At 35.0% G+C, this 25350-nt stretch overlaps 1 long non-coding RNA gene across 1 annotated transcript; it reads left to right on the top strand.

Annotated features, from left to right (window-relative positions):
* The first annotated feature begins 1146 nt into the window (after positions 1-1146).
* On the top strand, positions 1147-21824 carry LOC122214995. Its single transcript, XR_006200181.1, has 3 exons — positions 1147-1223; positions 14319-14427; positions 21577-21824. It is a non-coding gene; the product is annotated as an uncharacterized LOC122214995 (long non-coding RNA).
* The last annotated feature ends 3526 nt before the right edge of the window (positions 21825-25350 follow it).

Genomic DNA, 25350 nt, shown 5'->3' with positions numbered 1-25350 from the left:
CTTTCCCAACTGAAGACCACCCACTGCAATGAATTATGCTGAACTGCAGGATGGTTTTGTGATGATAACAAATGAGGACCATAATGAGACCAAAGAGTATATATCCACCAGAGGCTTGAGGTTATATTTCAGGACTTGTTTTTTTGCAACACACATGTCTGGTTGGATTCTGCAGTCTCCAGATGCATTGGACAGATATGACTGCATTGGACAGATATTGGTTAGCTTGAGTGCTCACAGCAGCTCAGCTTTTGCAATCCTTCAGCATGTGCTGGTTTTATTCATTTCCCCAGAGCATTTCAAAATGATAATTGCATTCATTATTGTGGATAGCACAGGTGGATTTCAAAAAGTGCTTATACCTTAGTTGACTTTTTTAATGAACAAAACCACTGGCGTCAGGCTTAAGACAAACCATCTGAATCAGTATTTAAACCTTTATTTCATATCCTTATCCACTATGAAATTGTTTTGCTATTTTTTGTATTTTTTGAAAAAGCAACAAATAAGAGAAACTTGCCTCTGTCCAGAACTCTTTTGTTGTGCAAACATAGTTATGGATTATAATCTGTGAAAGACAATTCACTGTCCCCACTCCAAACAAACTCAGAACAAGATCTCATCCCTTGTCAGGATCTAAAGTACAGTGTTAGGGTACCTGCAGGTCATTCCTTGTCTTTTTGGAAATTTGTTTTCTTTGACTTAGTGCTGAGCAATGAATGATTTTGATTTCCGATGGAAAACAAAACACAGCAGGTATTACTCATATGATTGAATATTTCTGAATGTATACTGTAAATGCAATGTCTCCTATAATAGAGAAGAGATTGCAAATCAGAGAGAAAGTTTCAGGTAGCAAAGCCTCAGATATCTGATAACAATTTTGTAATGTTTTCACATCCTCTTCAAATTTAGACCAAAATACTTTAAAAATTAATTTATATTATATATAGTCAGTTATAGACTGAACTGTGTCCTCCCAAGTTTATATACTGAAAGCCTAGCTTTTGGAGATCAGGCTTATAAAATGGTAGTTCAGGTTAAATGAGATCATAATGGTGGGGCCCTAATTCCATACAATTGTTGCCCTCATAAAGAGAGGACATGGAAAAAGGCTAAGTGAGGACAGAGCAAGAAGGTGGCCATCTGCAAGCCGAGGAGGGAAGCTCCGGAGAAACTATCCCTGCTGACACCTGGATTCTGGACTTCCAGACTCCAGGACTGTGAGTAAATAAATTTGCATTGTTTGAGCCACCCAATCGATGGATTTTGTTATGGAAGCCCTAGCCATCTAATACATAATCCATATGGTGATTTGATTCATTTTAATTCCCAGGTTTGTTTTTTAAAAACCTAACTTATAAAGAAATGAAGGATAATAAAACCTTTAACCTGTGAATAATGCTTTCTATTCTTAATGATTAATAATAATACTAGATTAGTAATAATACCATGATGAGAAAATCTATTTTAATGTTCCTTTATTACATTGTTCTTAATACTAACAGGCTTAAAATATAAAATTCACACTCTACTTTCATTTGTCTGCTAATGGAAGATGCCAGAGGTAACCATATACAAGGGGGTGCATTATCTCTCATAATATTGTTCTGCTCCTGCTGTCATCTCTGCATAGTTTTTCATGAAGCTGACACTGCTCTCTAGAGCTTTGACATTAAGCTATCTGAGTTATCCAATAAACAGAAAAAAACACATTAATAATAGTCATGCTTTGATAGCAATACCTGGTAAATATGAAAAGCAATACATCCTATCAAGGAGATAGGCAGGGGCACCTGAGTATCTCAGTTGGTTAAGTGTCTGGCTCTTGATTTTAGCTAAGGTCATGATCTCACAGTTCACAGGATCAAGCCCTGTGTTGGATTCTGCCCTAACATCACAGAGCTTGCTTGAAATTCTCTCTCTTCCCCTCTCTCTATGCTCCCCCACTCAAGCTCTCATAAATAAATAAATAAATAAATAAATAAATAAATAAATAACTTTTTTTGTTTTCTTTTTGTGTTTTTTTTTTTAAATACAGAGATAACCAGGTGGTCACAGAAGACCCACGCCAAAAACCAGTACATATATAATCAGGAGAGAATTAGACTTACAGTGTCATTTCACTAAAATGTACATATTATATTGGATAGCCTTCAGTTTATCTACTTCCTTCCCTAATGTTTGGAACAGAGAAGTAAAATCTCTAGTGGTCTGGTGGCTAGTTTCTAAGGAGAAGGGCTGAGGACAAAGCTGGGGTTATCACAAGGAATTTTAACTCCTTGTATTAGACTCCAACTTACCGCTGATACTCTCAAAAGGCAATTTGTTTTGTAGGTAAACTGAGAAAAAAATATCCTACTCCCAAAACAAGATTATAAGAAGTTCCTTCCTGATCTTTACTCTGGATAGAGGAGAGAAAAAGAGAAAGAAAAATGTCTTCTCTGACAATTTCTGACAACCAGTTCGGCCTCATATGAATATAAGGACAGGATAAATACCACCTATTGGCTCTAAATAGTACTAGCCAAAAATTTAAGTTAATTAAATTTTAGGTTTGCTCTCAAAAGCTTGTAGAAGTGAACCATTTCTAACAGTGTCCAAATAATTTAAACTGGCTCCAAAATCATTTACACTATCATAACATAAGAAAACTTATTTATGGGAAAATTACAAAACACTTGAGGAAGGAAGACATTATTATGTTGAGAAAACAACTCACTGCAGAATTAGAATAAAAATTTTGCAGATATTAGAATTAACAAACAAAGAATATAAATATTTAATGTGTCTAATCATATTTAACAAAAGTATAACAGGACATGGTCAGGAAGACTTGAAGAGGAATTAACCAGAGCTTCTAGAAATAAGCATTCTAGTAAGTAAAATTTAAAGCACAATGTAAAAAATTCCAACAGTCTGCAAATGGCAGAAAAGAACATGAAATGAGCTGTAAGGTAATCCAAAGGAATATTGCAGAGCACAGTGCAGAAAGACTAATGAAATATGGAAATAGAGAGTGAAAAACAGGTATAGGGGTTGAGTAGAGGGATCTAACATACATATAACAGGACTCCATAAAGTGAGGATGGAGAGAACAGGGAAAAATAAATAAAGGTAGAGAGAAAGAATCTTGCACAACTGATCAGAGACTCCAATTCATAGTTGTAGAAAGTCATCCATACAAACAAACAAAACCCCATCCCTAAACACAGCATATGACAAGAGGAACAATGAATATGGCAAGTGACTTCCCAATGCAGTGGATGTCAGCAGTCAAGGAAATAACATATCTGAAGTGATGAGAAAAATTACCTGTCAGGCGTAAGTCATATATACAGAAAAGCTCTTGTTCTTGAATTCATGTGAATCAAAAACATACAAATTAACAACAACAAAAAAACCCTTTAATTATAAAAGATGCTTATTAAAGAAACTTCTAAAGGATATGCCTCAGGAAGATTGAAAATTATGCTAGATAGAAGGTCTGGGATGCAGAAAGGAATAAGAGCAAAGAAATGTTAACTATTAAGCATATGGGTAAATCTGACATGTATCAACTTTAAAACAATAACTGTTTTCAAAGAATAAAGATAAAAACAAAGCTTAAATAGAATACCAGATAATGATAGCATCTAGTTTGGGCAGAAAGCAGTAGTTAATGATACTGAGGTCCTGAGATATTTTTCAGCAAGGGAAAAGCACTGCTAAAATTATTAAAATTTATAAAGTAACTCCCCAAAGAACAGAAACAGAGAATACAGCTTCCAAAGTAACAAAGGAAAAAGAAATGTGAATGAAGAGAAGCAATCTTAAAAGATGAGAACTCATGAAAATCATATAAGAAGAGGGGGAAAAAACGTGAACTATAGAAATACAATTTATTTATTTTAGAAATCACATTAAATATTCTTTGACAAAATGCTTCCATTATAATATAAAGATGGTTGGACATGAATTTTTAAATTCCAGCATAATAAACAGATAAAAATATCCAGATCATATAAAAATTAATCAAATGAAAGAGGTTGTGTCTATATTAATATCAGATAAAATAGACTATAAGAATATATGTGCTGATAAAATTTTCAAATGGCCAGGATGAAATAATGATATATACATAAGTGTGGACAGAGCTACAAGATAACCACCATTTGAATAGAAGATGTTTATGCATTAGTATAAGTACCTGAAGGTTTTATTAGACAAAAATTTAGTGTGGAAAAGGAGATTTGGACTACACCATTAGCAACCTTGTCTTAGCATCTGAAAGAAATACATAAAGTTCTACATCCAATAATGGGAAAATTAATATCCATTCAGATTTAAAAATGGAATATTTATGAATATTGATTATGCTATACCATGAAGCAAGTCTAAATACATTTTAGTTTTCATCATTGTGCAGTAACTGACCTCTAACTAAAATGAAAATAAATTAAGAAATCCTTACAAAAATAATTAAAACTGTACTGTGATAGATAAGAAGATGTAATAAGATATAATAAGATACATAAACTTATAGATAAGAAGATGCCATAATAGAAAATATTAAGTACTCAGAAATATATATCAAGATTACAACACCCAGGCATAAACAGAATACATCAAAAAAAAAATGAAAGAAAAATTTAAAACTCTCCTAAATGGCAGAATGTAACAAATTAGATTTGAACACAGGGAAAGAACTCCCAGTTTCCCATTTAGAGAGAACATGTTGGATAATGGAATTGACATATTAGTATAGCCTCTGAACATACCCTTAGTACCATTATTACCAAAAAGGATGTGAAATAAGTAATCCAATGGCTTCCTTTGGAAAGTAAATTTCATAGAGGTATTTTTAAAGTGATATATATATATATATATATATATATATATATACATATATATATATATATAATATTTTATATGGAGTACATGTTTGCAACTCATCTTTAAAATATTGTCTTGTTTTTTTCCAAGTAATGTAATTATAGCATAGAATTTAGACATCCAGTTGGAAAATATTTTCATTGTATTTCTGAGGTCGAGTAAAATTACATGCCTTTTCTTGGGCCAGAAGCTGTGTGTGTGTGTGTGTGTGTGTGTGTGTGTGTGTATAAAGGTGCATGCACACGTGAGTGCTTGTGCATGTACGTGTGTATATGAAGGTTTATGTGCGTGGTTGTGGTGTATGAAGGCGCACACACATGTGTATGCATGCATAATACTGTGTTATTCACTTCAGAGTAAACTCAAGAGTTAGCTTATGATGGACATCATTCTTCCTTCAATCACAGTAAAAGACTAAAGGGAAATTTTTAGGAGCTTATTTCTGTTGGTCTTTACCCTCCTTTGATGTCTAGTATCTTAGTTCTGGCCAGTTGTTGACCTTAATGCAAATAGGTCAGGAACAGCCAGAAACCTCATTACTTTGCTTCAGGGGAGGGTAGTCTTCCTGTAGAACTGACTGAGCAGGCCCTTTCCTCCCTACTAAATAATGAGGCTTCCTGACTATAATAACATAATAACTCCATGCAAAGAATCACTAACAGAGATAGTAGTTTAATGGCAAATGATGCAGCTACCAACAGTACGCAATTCTGACATTAGTTGCACTAGCACAGAGGTTGGGCTTTCTCCCAGGGTAAAAAGAGGAATATGAAAAGCCCAATTTTTTTAATTCAAAAAAGATAACAATAGGAAATAGAATAAAATGTCAAATGAAAGAAAAATTAAAAATCTTCAAATAAGGAAATATAAGTATTTTTAAACTGAGTGATAAAAGCCTAGCAATGGGCATTGAATAAAGTGACAGTGGGATACCATAACATTTTGTAGCATACGTAGAGGAGAGGAGGAGCATAACCGAAACACTGAGGCAACAGGGCCCGGCTGACATACCCTGCCAGGGTCATAGTCAATCACAAAACAATAATACCTTCAATTTGTATGTTTTTCTTCTTATATTTATATAAACACACAAAGGAAAAATGCCTAACAATTTGTTTATTTTCACAAGAGGATATTTTCACAAAAGATGCCTGCTTTCAAAACAAAGTGAGGTGACCCTATTAGCAATGCCCCTCAAGTGGCAAATTTAAAGGTACTCTGAAAATCACACAATTAATTCAAATTTTTATAATTTATAGATTTCTCTGTAAATATACTTATATTAATGAAACATCTGATATGAGTTTGGTTAATTTTGACAAAGTCATCTTTATAATTGATTATAAGGAATGAACTTAAAAATGTATTTCTAAGTAACTAAAAAGTATTTTGCATTTAAATTTTCTGGTCCCATTACATATTGGAAATTTACTCACATTGTAAGTATTCCAAACTCTGAAAAAGTACTCATTTTCTCCTTTCCAGTTTTCCTAGCTAGAATATTTGATTTGTCTCAATATTTACTCTGTCCTAATATCTTCATTAATATAAGAAAAGAGACAATTATCTCTGATAATTATTTTTTTAAAAAGAAATTCATCAAGATGGGAATTAATTAAGCAAATATCTTAGTGTTTTTAAATATTAGAAAAATTATGCCAAAGATTCCTTTAAAGGCATAGGCTACAAAAAAATTGGCCAGCTTATTACTTTTCTAAAATAAGCATTATAGTATATACATGCTCACAATTTAAAAGAACCATTTACTCTCAACTATAACTCAGATGTCTCCGGAAAGTTAATATTCTGTAGCTAACTAAAAAGGTGTGGTGTATTATGGGATGCCCATTAACAGATTTGACTTAATGTGTAGGTGAGAACCACAGTTATCTATTTTCTGTCCCTGCCTTTTATAACTCACCCTTAAACAACACAGACACACTTAGGGTTTTAACTTCACCAAGGCCTTGATGAATAAAACCAGACATTGGTGTTTGGAATGCCCTCCGTCCCTGGAAGAGTGGAGAAGGGTCAAAGAAAGCCCAGGATACTGGAGGTGCATGGAGCTACAGTGTACCTTGCTGGCCAGAGAGTCCCAAAGCTCTCCTCAAAGGTCTGGGTTCCTGGTCCCTGGCCTTTGTCCCAGGGCCTGACTTGGGGCTGTAATTCTGCTTGAAACAGACGTCTAGCCAACTGAACCCCAGAATTCCTTGTTTGGTCTCTGCCAGCATCTTTGTCCTGAAGTTTGGTCCTTGCTTCTGGAATTCCTGAATCTCATAATCCTACAATGCATCTGATTTCTCCTCACTGCCTGTTCCCACATAAAACATGACTGCCTGGAAAATTGAACCACCAAGCTCTTCCCCCACCCTGTTAGACACAGATATCCACCCAATCCAGAAAAGTCTCCCGTTAGCTCTAGTCTCTGAATAGGGTCTGTGCTGTATTGCACTGACTTCTTCATACCTCCCATAAGGAACCACTCAATCTGTTGCACACCTGGGTTCATGTAAGTTATCACACTGAAATGACACAATATATGGGATTATTGAAGACCAATTCTTTTTAAATATTGACCCCACTTCTCCCCATTTCTTGTCAGACTACTGAGTTAGTCTCAAATTTTTGGTCTTCAGGGCTGTTCCTTGGATTAATGCAATATTCTCAGATATATTCTAAAAGATATAACAAAGAAATAAAATATGTATCAGCATCTGCTATTATATTCAGCAGAGCCCCAAAGAAATAAGGCACAGGTAGGTACAATTTTTATTCATTCCAAAAATATATTTTGAATATCTACCATATGCAAGTCTCTAGGCCAAACGTGTAAAGATGAGATTCATTAGTGGTGAGCACAGAATGGGTTTAAGCCTGATATAACATTTATTTGGAAAACATGTACTAATATTAAGAATACAGCAAGATGAAGGGCATCTGGGTGGCTCAGTTAGTTAAGTGTCCTACTCAGGTCATGATCTCATTATTTGTGAGATCAAGCCCCATATTAGGCTCTGCACTGATAGCATGGAGCCTGCTTGAGATTCTCTCTCTCCCTCTCTGCACTCTACCCCCACTCATGCATGTGTGCACTCTCTCCCCCTCAAATAAATAAACATTAAAAAAAGATATGAAATGGTGAATTTTTACATGTTTATTCCTGTGTAATTATCACTGAAATCAACATATAGAACACTTTCAGCACTCTAGAAAGCATCCTCATGACCCTTCCCAGTCAGCATCCATATCCTCCCCCAGGTGAACCTTTACTTTTATTTCTATCAAATATAGAATCTATATCAAATATAGAATCTATATTTCTATCAAATATAGAATCTATATCAAATATAGAATCTATATTCTATCAAATATAGAATCTATCTATCAAAATATCAAATATATTTTGCTTGTTCTTGAGCTTCTTATACATGGAATTATCCATACTCTTTTGTGGCTGGCTTCTTCTACTTGACATTGTATAATCTATGAAATGTATTTATGTTGTGATGCTTAATAGTGGGTTTTTTTTCTTTTCTATTCCAGTGTAGTTTTTTATTACATGAGTATACCACAATGTATCTATGTTACTGCTGATGGACATTTGGATTGTTTTCAGTTTGGGGCTACTATGAATAGAACCACTCTGTATATTATAAATGTCATTCATGGACAAACTTCTCTTTCACTTTCTCAAGGGTTACAAGATTACATAGGTCTACTTTTAAAATACCTATTCACTGATTCTACCATTTTGGGGGATAAACTTCAATTATTGTAAGACAGTATGTTACAAATTTAGATTAAAATTAATTTTTGATCTCAGTAATCTCAAAGAGCTCAACCTTCCCGCTTCCATTCTTCCTTCCCTCCTTCCCTCCCTCCCACCTGTCTTCCCTTCCTTCTTTCTGTCTCCTTAATCATTTAAGAGTGACCTTCAGAGAACCTGATCCTTTGCTCCCCAAACCTTAGCTTGCATCTCCCAAAGCAAGAATGTTTTCTTCTATAATCACATTGAAGTTATAAATTTCAGAAAATTTAAGTTTGTCTGATTTTGTCTTCAAGATTTGATTAAAGTTATGCATTTGGGGCAGAAATACTTCAAAAGTAATGTAGTATTTTTCTCAATTTAACACAACAAAGGCATCTGATATCAGTTTTTACTATTGCTTGCAGTGTTAATTTGATCACTTGGTTAAGGAGATGTCTGGTAGATAACAGTACATATATTGTTATAAATATATTATTATAAGATGAAATAATATAATGTCTAAAGATTGAATGGAATAAAAATTCTGTACTGGAAAATTCCTTTATCTACAGATACAATCTTTATTATAAAACTTGAAAATGAGGATAAATAAATTAAAAATTATTATCCTTTGTTATGCTTCTCTAAATACACAGCTATTGTTAATATTTTGATATGCAGGTATATCTTCCAGGATTTCTTTTCCTTACAGTAATACAGATATATGTGTAGATTTTGACCCTTACAAAAATAAGATCACATTTTATGAAATCTGTTTTCTTAATCTCTATGGTGAATATTTTTCTGAGGTAATAATTAAGCTTCCCTGATACACCCTGATACTTTGTGATATTTCATGTGTTCTACTTTTATCTTCAAAAGATAGGATATAACACACAAAAAGAAGGAAATCATATACATAATTTATGAGGCACACAGACACAAATTTATATTCTTCTTTGTTATTGTTTGTTTGGAATTACTTGTCCTCACACCTTTTTGGTCTTTCATTTGGGGTCTAATTGGATCTGCACCAAATATTTTTCTCTTCTTTGAAATGCCAGTTAGTCAGTCAAAAGAATGAGAAAGATGATAATGAAAGAAGAGAGGAAACATAGCATTAAAACACATTTTAACAGAAAAGAAAATATTTGTCTTCTTAATAACAAATGTCTTGGTCATGCTTGGTGTTGTCAGGAGGACCTGGTGGGTGGGGGGAAATAATGAGTGTCTTTTCTTACAGTGTGATGATATCTAGAGAATACCAGGAGCTTAGTGTCCAGCTTGTAACTTATTCAAAAAGCTAAAGAAAAGTATTAGTTTCAGAAAGATTTCACTATCAATAGAGTGCATAATTTGTAGAAAAATAACAAATCTTAACAGCTGCCAGAATGCCTTAGTAAGCTACTCAGTAATTTGACACCTGAGAGTCTGGCTAACAGGAAACAAGGACAAAAATGGAGTAAAACTACTCCAAATCAGAAAATAACTAGACTTTCAGGGAGGGTATAATCACAAGAGAGAGAAGGAGAGAATGCCAGCATGTTAGGAATATCGGTCCAGAAACACAGCATTTTTAAAGGGAAATTGACTCAGAAGAAAAACATCATAGTATTCAGGAAATCCATAAACTGTATCACTCACCCTAAAATCTTTAGAATGACTGAAGCTTCCTGTTACACGTAGTATGGGAGTTGAGCCAATTTCACTGAATCTAAAAGCATGGAGGGTACCTGCGTACCTGGGTAGCATCTGATTCTTGATTTCAGCTCAGGCCATGATCTTGTGGTTGGTGAGATCAAGTCCAGCATCCAACTCTGTGCTAGTAGCTCTGAGCCTGCTGGGAATTCTCTCTGCTCCTCTCCTTCTTGCATGCACGTGTGCTCACTCTCTCTCCCAAAATATAAATAAACTTAAAAAAAAATAAGAGCATGGAGTACCTTCGCTGATGCTTAGTTATACCTTAGGTATATGAGGGAAGCGGTGTTTGAGTACAAGTCTGAGTAAAGAGAAATGGGCTATTTTTCCTGCCAATTCTGTCACCAATTAGCTAGATGCTCATGGGAGAAAATCGTGCCCTTATCCTTTGAGTTTCTCACTACAAAATAGACATAATGCCACCTGATTCATCTAACCTATGGAATCAAATAAAGATCAAATGAGTACACTTAGAAGATCTAAAACCTCTTTAGAACGAAAAGCGTGTAGAGTTGACAGCCTCAGTTAGGAATCCATGGGTAGGTGTCAATGCCTCTGACCCTGGATTGTAATTATAGCCAACTGTATTTTGTTTTTATTCACACAATAGATGTCAAAACCTGCAAGCACAGAAAGAATTCATCTTGCTACTTCTCAGTCCTCATCTAACTTTTTGACACAGAAATCTGGGAAATCACCCAGATCTGCTTCCTTCCCCTCACATGTAGTCAATCACCATATATTACTTATTGCATCTTCCCAGTCATGTACTTCCCTCCATTTCCTTTGCCACACACTTTACCAAATGTTGTGACACCTTCACCTTGAAGAGTGCTACCGATCATGATGATGGTGTAGATACTAAGCAAAATGTCCACAACACACGTGCCAAGGAACATCCCACATGCTTTCCACATACCAATTCATTCTATCTTGACAATGACTCTGCTAGGTAAATGTGACGTTTTCTCCATTTTCCAGATGAGGAAACTGAAGCACAGAGGAGTTAAATAATTTTTCATAATTAGTGGAGCCAGGACTTAAGTCCAGCCAACATGGCATCAGACTCCATCTTCTTAAATACCTTTCTTTGCCCTTGTTATATTTTTTTCACACTAAGGCTAGACTATTATAATCATTTTCTGTTGCTATCAGGGTAAAATTCCAAATTCCTTAGTATGACACAAAAGTTATGATTCTAGCTCAGGCTTCTAACCTATTCCCTTGACTACCTACAACATATTTTACTTATATTAGACGTCTTTATTTCTCTGAACACCTCTCTGTGTTATCTTGCCTCAAATAGTCCACTGCACTTTCTTTTCCATCTACTGAGAGCACATTTTACTTGTATAAGATGGCTTTATTTCCCTGAACACCACTCTGTGTTATCTTGCCTCAAATAGTCCACTGTACTTTCTTTTCCATCTAGTGAGAACACATTCTTCACCAGTTTTCCTTGGCTAATTTCTTCTCATTCTTTAAGTACCTGTTGTGAGGTATTCTTCCTTTGAGACGTCTATTTCAACCCCATCTCAAGAAAATTCCAAGTATCCTGGTGAATTCCTATTGCCAGGAGACAATATTTTATTGTCTCTGTGTTCTGTGTTATAACTGTCTGTTTACTTTATGGTCTCTTCCAGTTGACTATAAGCTCCTTGAAGGCTAAAACCATTTGCTATGTAATTTTGTATCCTCATCGATTCTAGCATGTAGAATACACTAAGATGAGAACATCTTATGACAATGTGAGGTCTTTATATGAACTTCAGGAGTTCAAATAATTTCCATGAAATTTAATGCTAAGTATTGTGAGCATATGGATGGGTGAGGGATCTGGAAAATAACTGCATTCTATGAATTACTAATGCACTAAAGTGTCTGTAGGTGAAATAAATCAGATGTCTTCCAGGAGTAGCTCTACAGCACCTGTCTCTTAGAAGAATCCCACAACTTCCCAATATTTTCCAGAGTCTCCTGTCCCCACAACACTGACAGGGTGGCACCTCTCTACCTCTTACATGACAAGCTGGACACACTTCTGGTTTCATGGTTCTATTTAGATTAAGGAATTGAGGGTTCTAATGAGGACACCCAAATCATAATATTCCTATATAAAATAATGGAATTATTTTAATCGATCAACTATTCTAATTAATGGAGAGCAATAATAGGTGAGACGTGACCATACAGTGATGAAATGGTTTTATATGCATGGTTGGTAGAATTTGCCTTTTTTCTCTATACTTGCAACTATACATGGATTTTTATTTTTCAAAAGAGAATTGGTTAAAAGACATGCTTTTCAGTGGAATTTAATCTTTGATGATTCAGCAAGACCTCAGAACTTTCAAGCCAGTGCTAGAAGCATTCATCATCATTGCCATAGCTGTGCAATTAATAGAGATTTCCAGTTGAAGGGTCAGTTTTTACTCCTCTCACTTAGGTCTCAGATATGGTTGTCAAGAAAAGAAGAGAAAGGCGTTAAAAAAAATTTAGTGGATGACTTCAAGGAGAATAAAGGAAATTTGTATTCATTGGCTGTGGTGGCTGAATTGTTTTTTGTTCTCTAACATGTATTAACCTTCCACCCTCCTTCAGTGGTCTCATAATGGATTCATTATTACTTTTTTAATGATAAAAGTGTTTGGACCAAGTGTTTCATTAAAAGGACAAGCCTGAGCGCATCGTGAGCACAAAGCTCAGCTCTATGAAGTAGAAAGTTAATGTTCACAAGGATTCTCATGTCCTTTGTATCCAACAGAAGGACAATAACACATTAGTAATTTTTCATCCTAATTGGGGTTGGGGGTGTGCAGAAAATAGAGGGAAAATAAGAGAAGTGAGGACTGCCCTTTCAAGGCAATCTGTGGGGATCTTGAAGCAAGCATTATGTTCAGTCTAGCATTAATCAGTCTTCTCAAACACCTTCTGATTAATTCTGCATAATAAGAGAAGTGTCAAAAAATTCAAAACTGGAAGCATTTGAATCAGAAACCTGGAGTTCACAAAGAACTCAAGCTGTCTTTAATAACTTAAGACGTTCCTTCCTAACTGCCTAATGGTCATTTCCAAAAGGCTATTAAATAGATCATGACAACAAAGGAAATTTATTGTTTTCTTCCTACATGTGATCCTCCTCTTTTCTACTTCATTTCACTCTAAGAGAAAAAATTAACCAACCCATCCTCTGAACTACTTCTGCACCTTGTTTATTGCACTGATGCCTTAATTACCACATTTTACATGTAAACAATACACAGTACGGATTACATATTAGCCTCTCCCAAAAAGGTGAGCTGACTGAACCCTCGGAGAGCAGGGACTCTCATTCATTTTTGTAGCTACAGTATTTTGCATAGTACTGAGCCTTAGATAATAGTTAAAATAAGAATAGCTAAGATATGCTAAAAATTTTGTGCCAGACACCATTCTAAACAAGTTACATGTACTGATTTACCTATTCTGTATAATAGCCCCATGAAACAGGCAGAATTATTGTCTCAATTTTACAAGTGAAGAAACTGAAACACAGAAGGTTTAAGTAGCTTTTCTGGGACCATATAAATAGTAACGGAAAGAGCCATGATTCAAATCTGGGCAGTTAGCCCTCAGTCTCTATCTGTCTGTCTATCTATCTATCTATCATCTATCTATCTATCTATCTATATCTCTATATCTCTATATCTCTATCCTTCACATAGGAGAACAAATAGCTAGGGAAATTACCACAGATTGGGTTACCAGTAATTGGTCCCACTAGCTAAAAGTCTCAGTAGCCCATCAATAGGGTTAGTTTTGTTTGGTGAAATTCTGATAAATGATCCTAACAATACCTATTTCACTTCCAGTACTGGATCATTTCCCTGCATCTTACCTCACTATAGACACTGTAACATGGTCTTATATACCACAGTTGTTGAATAAACATATATCAAAGTAAATTTCACTTCTGGCAATATGGAAAATGTGATATCTCGAAAAATTATGTTTACAGAACCCATGGAAGTGCTGAAAATGTAAAAGCAAACACAAAGCAAACATTTAAACCCTAAGCTGAAACAAGGATTTAAGATAAATCTCCAGGAGTCTAAAACAAAGAAAAGGTAGGCAATCAGAATTTGTTTAAGAGTGCACTAAAGCTACAAGTGCTCCCAAAGCTATTTGCCAATTTTAGTAAATTTAAGTATTGGATTTTTACCAATTGCAAGAAGGATAAGAGACAGGGGCTTGGGCCCAAGAGAATGGAAGATTGAGGACTGAAATACCTACATGTAATTGGGACCCCTGAAAAACTAAAGCCTACATGAGATTTTGTTTATAAAACAAAAATTCAACCAACTGTATGAAAACATCCTTGTCTATCTCTGGATCCAAGACCACAGCCCTGCACTGGTAAACTGGATGTTTGAATTTATACTTTCTATTCAGTCTGGGAAACACAAAGTTGCAAAATTACAGTAAGTGGCCAGCAGATATACCAAGATACCCTGATCAGCAAACGAAAACACAAATTATGGAGTTTAGACAAGTATAAGCTCCAGATCTGAAATTATGAAACATGAACAATAAATGACCAAAGGAATAAGGAGCAAAGATAGCCCCCTGGAGACATGATATATTAGGATTCTTGCATACAAATTAAAAATAAACGTGAATAAGCTTCTTAAAGGAATAAACCAGAGAATTGATAATATGACCAAAAAGTAAGATATTATCCACGAAGGACAGGCAGGTTTGAAGACTATCCATACATAAACTCTAGAGATGAAAAACATCTAATAAATAAAATTAAAAACTCTGTGGATAGGTTAAAGGACTAGTTGCTGTGGAAGTAGAAGTAGTGGGTGTCTTTAAAGATACAAAGAATGTATCGGAGAGAGAAGTGAAAAATAGGACAGAGAGGCAGAGAGACATGTTGGATAGACAGAGAAGACTGAATGTAAGTTTCAGAATAAGGAGAAGAAATCGAATGCAGAAGATAAAATATCTAAGGATGTACTGGCGAGACATTTCCACATTTGAAGCAAGTCAAGCAATCTTAGATTTAATAAGAACTACAGTCTTAGGAGAGCAAGTAAAAGGGAAAATATTACAAATAGGAGAAAACTGCACAACAACAAAGGATAAGAGAGGAGCTCAAGTTGCCCATGACTTAAGACTTATTAACTGTTAAAGATAAATAGTGGGAGCACCTGGTTGCCTCAGTTGGAAGAGCATGCGAATCTTGATCTTGGGTCATGAGTTTGAGCCCATGTTGAGTATAGAGATTATTTTTAAAAATAAAATAAAAAAGATATTTTTAAAAAATCTTTTTTATCTGGATTGAGACTGACTTCTTAATAGAGCAAAGGAAGTCAGCAGATGGTGGAATACAACATTCGCTATGTGGAAAGAAAATAATTATCAGCCCAAAGTACATAAACAGTAAGGCAGTTATTAAAAAATGACAGTTAATTCTATTTTCAAGCAAAAATCTGAAGTTTACTAACAACTGTCCCTTATTAAACAAAGTAAAAAAGATAGCAGAAGGAAGAAAGAAATCCAGAAAAAAAAAGTAGCTGAAATGCACAAAGGAACAGTGAGCAAGAAATTTTTAGCATGTGGGTGGATCTTTATAAATACTATCTCATACAAAATGGTATTGCCAAATTGGCAAAATACTCAAAATACTGATTAACAATAGCATGCAAATCAGAAAGACACTGACTAGTTGAAGGTATTTGCATGATTCATGATGATGGGAAAGCTTTTAGTCAACTGCATACTCCACTGGTTCTACAACTTAAAACTAAAAGATTGATGATTGAAATAACAGAAATAACTTGTATAAATTCCCAACCAGGAGTGGAAAATACAGTACAACAATGAAACCTCAATGAAGTACCACCCCCACCAAAAAGGAGAAAATTTAATTAAGAGCAAAATAATCAAATGAAAAGAAAAAAATTAAAATAACTTCAAATATATGAGTAATTACAATAAATGTAAATGAATAAACTCTCATTAAAAACTCAATCTTATTAGGGAATCTCTGTGGCTCAGTCAGTTGAACAACCAACTTGATTTTAGCTCAGGTCATGATTTCGCGGTTTGTGGGTTCGGGCCCTGCATTGTGCTCCATGCTAATGGTATGGAGCCTGCTTGGGGTTCCCTGTCTCTCTCTCTCCCTGTGTCTCTCAAAATAAACTTAAAAGAAGGTCAATTTTATTTTTTAAAGTTTTAGCTATGTACTATATTATTATACTATACTACCACCAACACATAAATACCACAGGGACCTTCAGATGAAGCATGTATTTTAGAAAGGAAAAAATTATTAGGAAGAAAGAAAGAGGATCATTACAGATAAGAGGTTGCCATGGACTGAATTGTGTGTTCCCCGAATCATATGTTGGAACTCTAGCCTCTAAGGTGATAGTATTAAGAGTTAGGAGTTAGGGCCTTTGGGAGCTGATGAGGTTCAGGTGATGTCATGTGGGTGGGGCCCTCATAACAGAGTTAGTGCCTTTGTAAAAAGAGACCCCAGAATGCTTGCTCACTCTGCCATGTGAAGACACGGAAAGAGTGGCCATCCACAAGGCAGAAACAGGGTCCTCATCAGAACCCAACCATGTTGTCCTCTAGAACTGTGAAAAATGAATTTCTGCTATTTAATCCACCAGTCTATGGTGTTTTGTCCTGGCAGTCCCTGTTGACTATATAGAGGTATACAATCTCAAGAAGATGAAATGATTCCTTGTAGCATAGTTTCTATATAAACAAAATAAAATGTGTACAATACAAAATTACAGAAATTTAGAGGAGACTGATAAATTCACTACCTAATGGAATATATCTTTCAAGCAAAATAAAAAAAAGTTTGTGAGGATACAGAAAATCTGAAAAGAGCAATTAGTACTGGCAGTCTAATAAAGACACACAAGTAATGAGTGAGAACCCACTTTAATCAAGCACATAGGAGGAACAGTATACCAGATGGCTATGCTCTCACCATAATGCAAGTCCCACACTTATCAAAAAATCACAGATCATCTTACCCAAATTCATTGCTCTATATGTCATAACCATCAAAGAAAGTGTTTTTTTTAATAGGAAACAAAATCCTAAATGTATAAGGATTGGAAGAAAAAGAAAAGACTGCCATTATTCAAACATTCTGTTTTCTCAGAAAATAGCTAAGATAATTAGCAAGGAAAACATAGAAATAATTAGGGGATTTAGCAAATTTGCTAGATATGATGTATATGTTAAAAATCAATGTCATTTCTATACCCCATCAACAAAATGAAATGTAATTTTAGAAGATACCATTTAAAATAACTATATATATATATATATATATATATATATATATCATATATGTAAGATATGTTTTATACATAATAAAGAATGAATTATCAAAAGAAGCATATAAACTTGATGGATAAAATGTCAGGGTTTTACTGAAATAAATTAAAGTAGGCCTAAATAAATAGAACAAAATGCCATGTCTAGGGATGGAAAGATGTCCTAAAGTTGCCAGCTTTCCTCAAATTAATGTAAAAAATTCAGTGTAAACCCAATTAAAATTCCAACACTATTTTTCTCAAACTTTATGAAATCAACATATGAATTCTAAAATTTATGTAGAAAGGAAGATAATAAAAATAGTAAGCAAGACAGAAAAGGACTGCAGCAGAATGGACAGACAGAACACAAGGACTGACTGACTAGAAACACACAAGACTTTTATAACCCTTGTCATGTAGGTAGCAGAGCTGGCTACCTACCATGGAGAGATGGAAGATTCAATACAAGGAGATGGGGAGACTGTTTATAAATACGGCCAAACAAGAAACCGGATCCTTCATTTGCAAAATAAACTAACATGAATTTCATGTGAAGAATCAAACCTGACAATTTTAAAAACAAAATAAAGGAACATCGTTGTAATCTCAAGAGTGGATTTTTTAAAACAAATACAAATCCATAAAAGAAGATTGACAAATTTGGTCGTTTAAGAATAAAACCTTCTGTTTATCAAAATGCAGCATGAAATTGTGTGTGTGTGTCTGTGTGTAAAAGAGAGAGACAGAGAAGAGACTCAGAGAAAATATAGATTGCAATAATTGGGGTATCACACATAGTTGGCAAAGAATCTATATCTTGTGTATATTTTTAAAATCTATGAACAATAAGCGAAATACAAATTACCTTGTGGGCAACTGGGCAGAATTAACAGAAAATCAATTAAAATTTAAATCAATTTAAAACTTAAAAAATTTTTTTTGATCCCTAAAGTAACCAGGGATGTGAATCTAAAGTCCAAAGAGATACAATGTCATACTCATCAGATGGGTAAAAATTAACTTAAATTTTCTGAAAATACCAAGGTTTGGTAAGGCTGTGAAGCAATGGAACTCTTACAGTTTGTGTAGTATACACTGGACAATCATTTTGCAGAAGAATTTTGTCTAAAAATATTAAAGTCAACAGTGAACACACCTTTTACTTAGCAATCCAGCTCTTGGACTATGCCAAAAATAAGTGTACAGAGGATTCAGAGGAATTATAAAACGATCATTGCATGTATTTTTAAAACAGTAGATATGTCATAAATATCAATTAAGAGGGGAATAAATAAAGAATTTGTGACAATTTTGTAGAGTGACCTATATAGCAGTGACAAAAAAGGCACAGATTTATACCTACCTACCAACCGTGAATGAACCTCACAAATAAAATATCAAGAGAATAAAGCAAGTTTAAGGATATAGTTTGAAAACATACAAAAGGTAAAAGGTGTCTTTGAAAACCTGCAGTTAACATGATTATTCTCATTTTTCTTCATATTTTTAACAATATTCTTAAAGGTTAAATATTGAACCTCATCCTTTAAGGTTAGGGACAGCACAAGAATGTCTACTCATAGCACTTCTATTCAAAATGCATTCATAGGCCCTATAAAGCAATAAGGTGGGGGGGAGGGAGAAAGGAAGAGAAAAAGAGATAAGGAGGGAGAGAATAAATAAGGAGGAAAGAGAAAAAGACTTAAGTAGGTATAAAAATTTGGAAATAAAAAGTGAAGGTTTCTTCATGATTTTATAGGTTACAAACACAAGAACTAATAGATTAATTTAGCAAGATCACAGGTTAAAAGATTAAAATACAAAATACTGATTCTGTTTCTACTACAAATAAACAACTAAAAAATGATGTTTAAAACAACTTAGTTATTAGTAGTGTTAGAAAAAAACCCTAGGATACATTTAACAAAAGATGTGTAAGACATCTAGAACACACTAGAGATATGAACCATGTTTGTGATTGAAAAACTATATATTTAGTTAAAATGTCAATTATCTTCCAAATTGATATATAAATTCAATGCAAAATTCAATTTTAACAATAGAAATTGGAAAGCCATTTTTCAAAAATTATATGAAAATGGAAATGACCTCAAATAGCAAGACAATAATGAAGAAGATAAATAATATTAGAGGACTTACACTCTGTGATTTCAGGCTTATTCTAAAGCAAGAGTAATAAAGATCATGTGCTATTTGCAAAAGTATATACAAATAGATCAGCAGAAGTGAAAAGAGTCTAGAAATAAACCCACACATATGTCACAGGTTATTCTACGAAGGAAAAAAAAAGGTGCCAAAGCAATTCAAGGAGAAAAAGAAATCATTTTCAATTAATGATGTTGGAAAAGCAAGATGCTCATTAGCACCTTTTAAAACACTTCTTATTTATGAACTCATTTGAATTCTCACACAATCACATGAAGAAAATACTACTACTATTTCCATTTCTAGAGAGAAGAAACTGAGGCACAGAGGGGTTAAATAACTGGCAAAAGTCCCACCACTCACAACTAGCAGAGCCAGAATTAGAACAGAAACAATATGGAGAGTTCAAAGCAAGTAGTATGATAGGGGAAGTATTACTACAGAAAGTTGTGTTCATTCTGAAAAGATAAAAAGTGTTCACTTGGGAGACTATTTTCTTCCATGATTTTCTCTGGTTCCCTTTCCTCCTTTAGCCACCATCCCTGTCTTCACCGAACTTCAAGGTGCATATTTCATATTTCATTTGCAAATTCACATTGCAGCCTCTTGCTTGACCTTCAAAGCCAGCAAGACAGGCCAGAAGGAGTTCAGAGAGCTATTAACCAGCCAGGTCTTTAAATCTTGTGCCAGAAAACAAGCTTATAGGAGACATTTCTTAGCTCCTTTTTGATGCACACAGCTGGAACACACAAATTGAAATGTGCCAGGATTTGGTTAATTGGGGGCACAACAGGTATAATTTAATTGTGTACTCAATTTTACAGCTTCTATTTTTAGAAGGCAAAAAAATAAATAAATATGAGCAAAGATGCAGAGTAAACATCCTGTGATAATTTTATCCTATCATTTAATTATGAGCCTTTCAGTACAGCTTTCTCTTTGTCAGCCTTGAAACCCTGAATTTCATTATGGCAGCAACAAGAGTTTTCTTTTCTTTTTAATTAAGTTTACTTTTCGATTTGGAGCTGATCACACTGACAGATGCTTTAATTCACTTGGAGGTCCACATTTCACTTTGCATTTATCTCCTTGCTTCTGAGAACTCGTACATAAGAAAATTGTCAAGGGATAGATGGGCCCTACAAAAATGCTTAGGAGAATACCAATGAATTAGATTTGATTGGAAAATATTTTCCTGCAGGCCCCAGCCTCTCTTCCCCCATAGGCCAACAGTAGATTATCCTTAACAGGCTAACTCATCACTGTCACTGATTTTTTTCTAGTGCCATATATTATATTAGAATACCTATATACATTTCCAGAAATCCTTATAACAACCCTGCCTAGTGGATATTAATGTTTCCATTTTACAGATGAGGACATGGAGGCTAATGAATACATAAGCTGCCCACCTAGTATGCAGCAGAAACAGTATGGAAACACAGGTCTGTCTGACTCTAAACCTGTCATGCCCACTCCACACATAATATAGCCTGTTTTAGAAGAAGTAGAAATAAACTTATTGTACAACTAAGACAAGATAACTAATGAATACAGCAAATACAGGATTAAATCTGTTCCAACCTATGTTGAGCTTCCCAAAATTAATATGTAATCACCTTCACGCTAGGTAATTTCAGCATACCAAGTTAACAAGCGATTTTTAAATATGTCTTGTGGCATATCAAAATTGGTTATTTCCTACAAAGTAGAATTTCAGGGGTACAAACCTTATCTTATCCCTCCTTATCTTTGCAGAACTGATTCATTATAACAAGGAAGAAAGCCCTTCTTTCTACAATGACAGACATGTGCAAACAATTTGGGGAGAAGCAATGCAAATCATCTAACAACTGATCTCATAACCAGGTTTTAGCACAGGTGGTTGCGAGAGCAAAATAGTGCCCTCTCTTTTTGGAAGGAAGAAAACAAAATGTAGCATCCTGACACTTCATCCTCCACCTAAGAAGACTTTCAGATTTTTCTTTTACATTAAGGTAGACATCTCAAAGATAAGCACAGATTTATCATTTAGTGTCTCCAAATTCCACCATAAAAGTCCGTACAAAGAGTTAAAAGAACTTTGATATCTGATGGAAGGACACAGAGAGAATGTGCATATGTGTGCATGTGTGTGCATGTGTGTGCATCTGTATATATGTACAGTCTTTTTTTTAATATTTATTTATTTTGATAGAGAGAGAGAGAGAGAGAGCATGAGCAGAGGAGGGGCAGAGAGAGATGGAGAGAGAGAATCCTAAGAAGGTTCACTGCTGTCAGCGCAGTACCTGATGCAGGGTTCAATCTCATGAATGGGGAGATCATGACCTGAGCCAAAATCAAGAGTCAGACACTTAACAATCTGAGCCACCCAAATTCTTCAAGTCTTTATTGAACCTTTGAAGTCAGTAAATGTCAACAATCTCACCTCTGTGGAGAGAAGTCTGCAGACTCCAGGTGTCTTTTCACTAGAATATGGCATCAACCCATCTGGTTCAATATCCATCTCCATTCTCCTTCTGTCTTTATCCACGTACATAGAAGCAAGATAACACCAATCACTGAGATGCTCCACAGGTCACCAAATGAGGAAAAACTAGATCCCTCACACCTTCTTTGCTGAAAGAATATACAAATATACAGGGTGAGCCTCTATCTTACAGAGAAAACATGCAAAGAAACATGATGAAATGCTTCTATCTGGTCCAGTCCATGATAGGTAGCATGAGAAATCTCTCCTTTCCATCCTACTACTAAGACATGTTTTTAAAATAACAAAATGTATAAAATAACATGTCCTGAGGATCCTCCCACAGTGTATCTCAGATTCCTTTCTTGCCCCACAAACAACACCTCTGTCTGTCTATCTTCTTGTCATTGAACCACACAGGTGTAACCCTACAGCATCTCCCCTTGGGGTACTGTGCCTCTCCTGCTTTTTGCCCACAGACTTTTCTGCCTTTATGTGCATTTCCTCCAAGAACCCCCTCAGCTGTAATGACAAAGTTCAAAGTGGAAGGCCCAGGGTGCTAACAACCCATGCACTTACCCTTCACCAAAGGAAGATGGAAGCTAGTACATGAGTGCTCCCCTCTTCTATCCCTGTTGTTTTCTGACAGATGCAGTATTCATAGCTCTCCAGAAAGACCCCAGAGAAATAAAACCCCCATTGCTGACAGACCACAGTGATCAGTTCCACAATGTGTACTTGCAGCAACTTTCTCTCTTCTCCTGTTTCACATCCCAGTGCCCCATTCCTGTGCTTTCTGGATCAAGTTCAAGCATGGAAACAAAGCACCAGCATGGAAATTGTCATGCTGGGCTCTGCTTTTTCTGGAAAACTAATCAAGGACACCTCTGATATTGGACATTTCATGAGTTCTCATTGCTCATGTTTTCAGTTTTGTTTTGTTTCGTTTTGAAAGTTGAAGTGAGTGTCTTTTACAATAAGATCCAGTGGTCATAACTGGCCAATTCTATTCTACTGAAAAGTTGGTGACTGCAACGACTTGAAGCTTCTTGCCTCCCAAACTGAAGGTAATTGTAAACATTTAACAATTCCCAGTTGAACTTTGCCATATGTTTAATGCCTTTGAACTGATGCCAGAAGAAAGCTTTTCAAGGTGAATTTTCTCCTCTATGTGCACCTACATTTGCAACTCTAATATTGTGTTGCTGGGATTTTCTCTCCACTATAAATTTAAAAATGATGTAACCATATGCCCACCCAGGCTCCAAATGCACAACTTCACATTAGAAACTCAGATGTTTGGGTTGCATGTGTACACATTTTTCCTTGTGCCAGGCCATAGAATGCCCACTGGCAAACCCATCCTCTGGTGGCACCAGAGAAGTGATTAATATGTGTTATTTCTACAATTAGGATTTAATGTTCCCTTAAGTGATTTACTCTGTTAGTTCTGGATGAGTTACTTTTGTTTTTATACTTTCTCATTACTGATTTGTATTTTTGCCAGCCTCCTTTAAAGGAATGTAAAACAGAGCTGCCATACAGCAAATTATTGGTAGACATTATTCAAATAATATCGTGGTGTGTATATGTTAATTTACAGATGGGAGGACAAAGATTCATGAGGTAATTTTCATTGCATCACCAAAATATCCTTGAATATTTGCAAAGCCAAATTCCTTTACTTAGCTAGAGAGCCCTCCCAAAGAAGAGGCTCCAACACTTGTGTGTATTCCCTTTGAGTTTTGTTGGGTACTTCTTGACTTTTTAAATGGTCCATTATGGTGTATGCATAGGATACATTATTCCTAAAAGTAAAATGGGTACATTGTCACCTATTTCTTTAATGCTTCACCATGGAGATGAAAAGCTTGCCTAACTGAGAAGTTCAACATGTTGCCTCTGTCCTTGGAATCATCATTTCTAACGTAAAACTTTGCGCTTGCATCATTATACTTTATAAAAATGAAAGAAATGGATTTTAATACAACTACCTTATATAATAGATAGATAAAGAGTTTTTGCCAGGCTAGAAATGTGTGCCTTATCTATATTTACAGATTAATTTAAGCAAGTCAATCTTTACTCTGCTTTGGAGGGTCACCAACTCTCTGCTCTTCAGAGTCTATAAAATAAAGGATAACTTGAGAAAAATATGCCAATCTGAAATTCAACACAAAATGATTCATAAATGTCATGGCTTTTCTTATCATCTGACATTAGGTATTCCTGACTATACATGGCAGGGAATCCCAGGAGTTGTTATCATATTCAAAAGTCCCAGGATAAGGTATGCCAAAATATTATTTATATAGAAATTCACTAATGGCTGTGATGTGAAGATGGATCTTCTAGTTATTGATCTATGTGCTTTATCTCAAGGCAATTGCCACCATATTGGACTAGTAGACAAGAATAAACAGTATGGATAAGATAGACTGTTACTTAGAAATACAATTTTAACAATAGGACTTGCTTCAAGCCAGAAGTTCCTATGACACTGTACAAAGAAGGCAAGGAGAACCTAAACTCTTAAACAGAACCAGCATCCATACCCAGAGGATTAAGATCTGGTATACAACAGCAGGAGACTTTAGGAAGAGCTTCTATAAAGTGGTCATGTTCAATGTCAGTGTCATGTCAGGCTAGTGTTTCCCATATAAAATGACAGGAAAAGAATCCAGTTTATACAAGAACTGTAGATGCAAAAGCCAAGTACAATGTCTATATCTTAGCCAATTGAGTCAAAAAAGGTTCCAAATCTAGAGATAGATAAGAGTTTAATCAGAAAACCAGGAGAGAAGTCAAGTAACAGCAAAAGAGTAGGGCCATCAGAAGACTGAAGCTTGCTGCATAGACACATCAGAACACAACAAGAGGGTAAAACAATCAGGTTCAGAGCCCACATATACATTGGTCCAACTTTTCTCAGACACTGTCACCCTTTGCAAGTAATATCAGGAAATCAACTTGGGACTGAGTTTGCTTGGGAGAATCTTTCCATGAGCTTTAGAGGTGAGTTTATAAAGAAGTCAACAAAATTTAAGCTTCAATTGCATGAG

The sequence above is a fragment of the Panthera leo genome, chromosome A3 (genome assembly GCF_018350215.1).
Source record: "Panthera leo isolate Ple1 chromosome A3, P.leo_Ple1_pat1.1, whole genome shotgun sequence".
Lineage (NCBI taxonomy): Eukaryota > Metazoa > Chordata > Mammalia > Carnivora > Felidae > Panthera > Panthera leo.
This window is presented reverse-complemented; position numbering and strand designations above follow the sequence as displayed.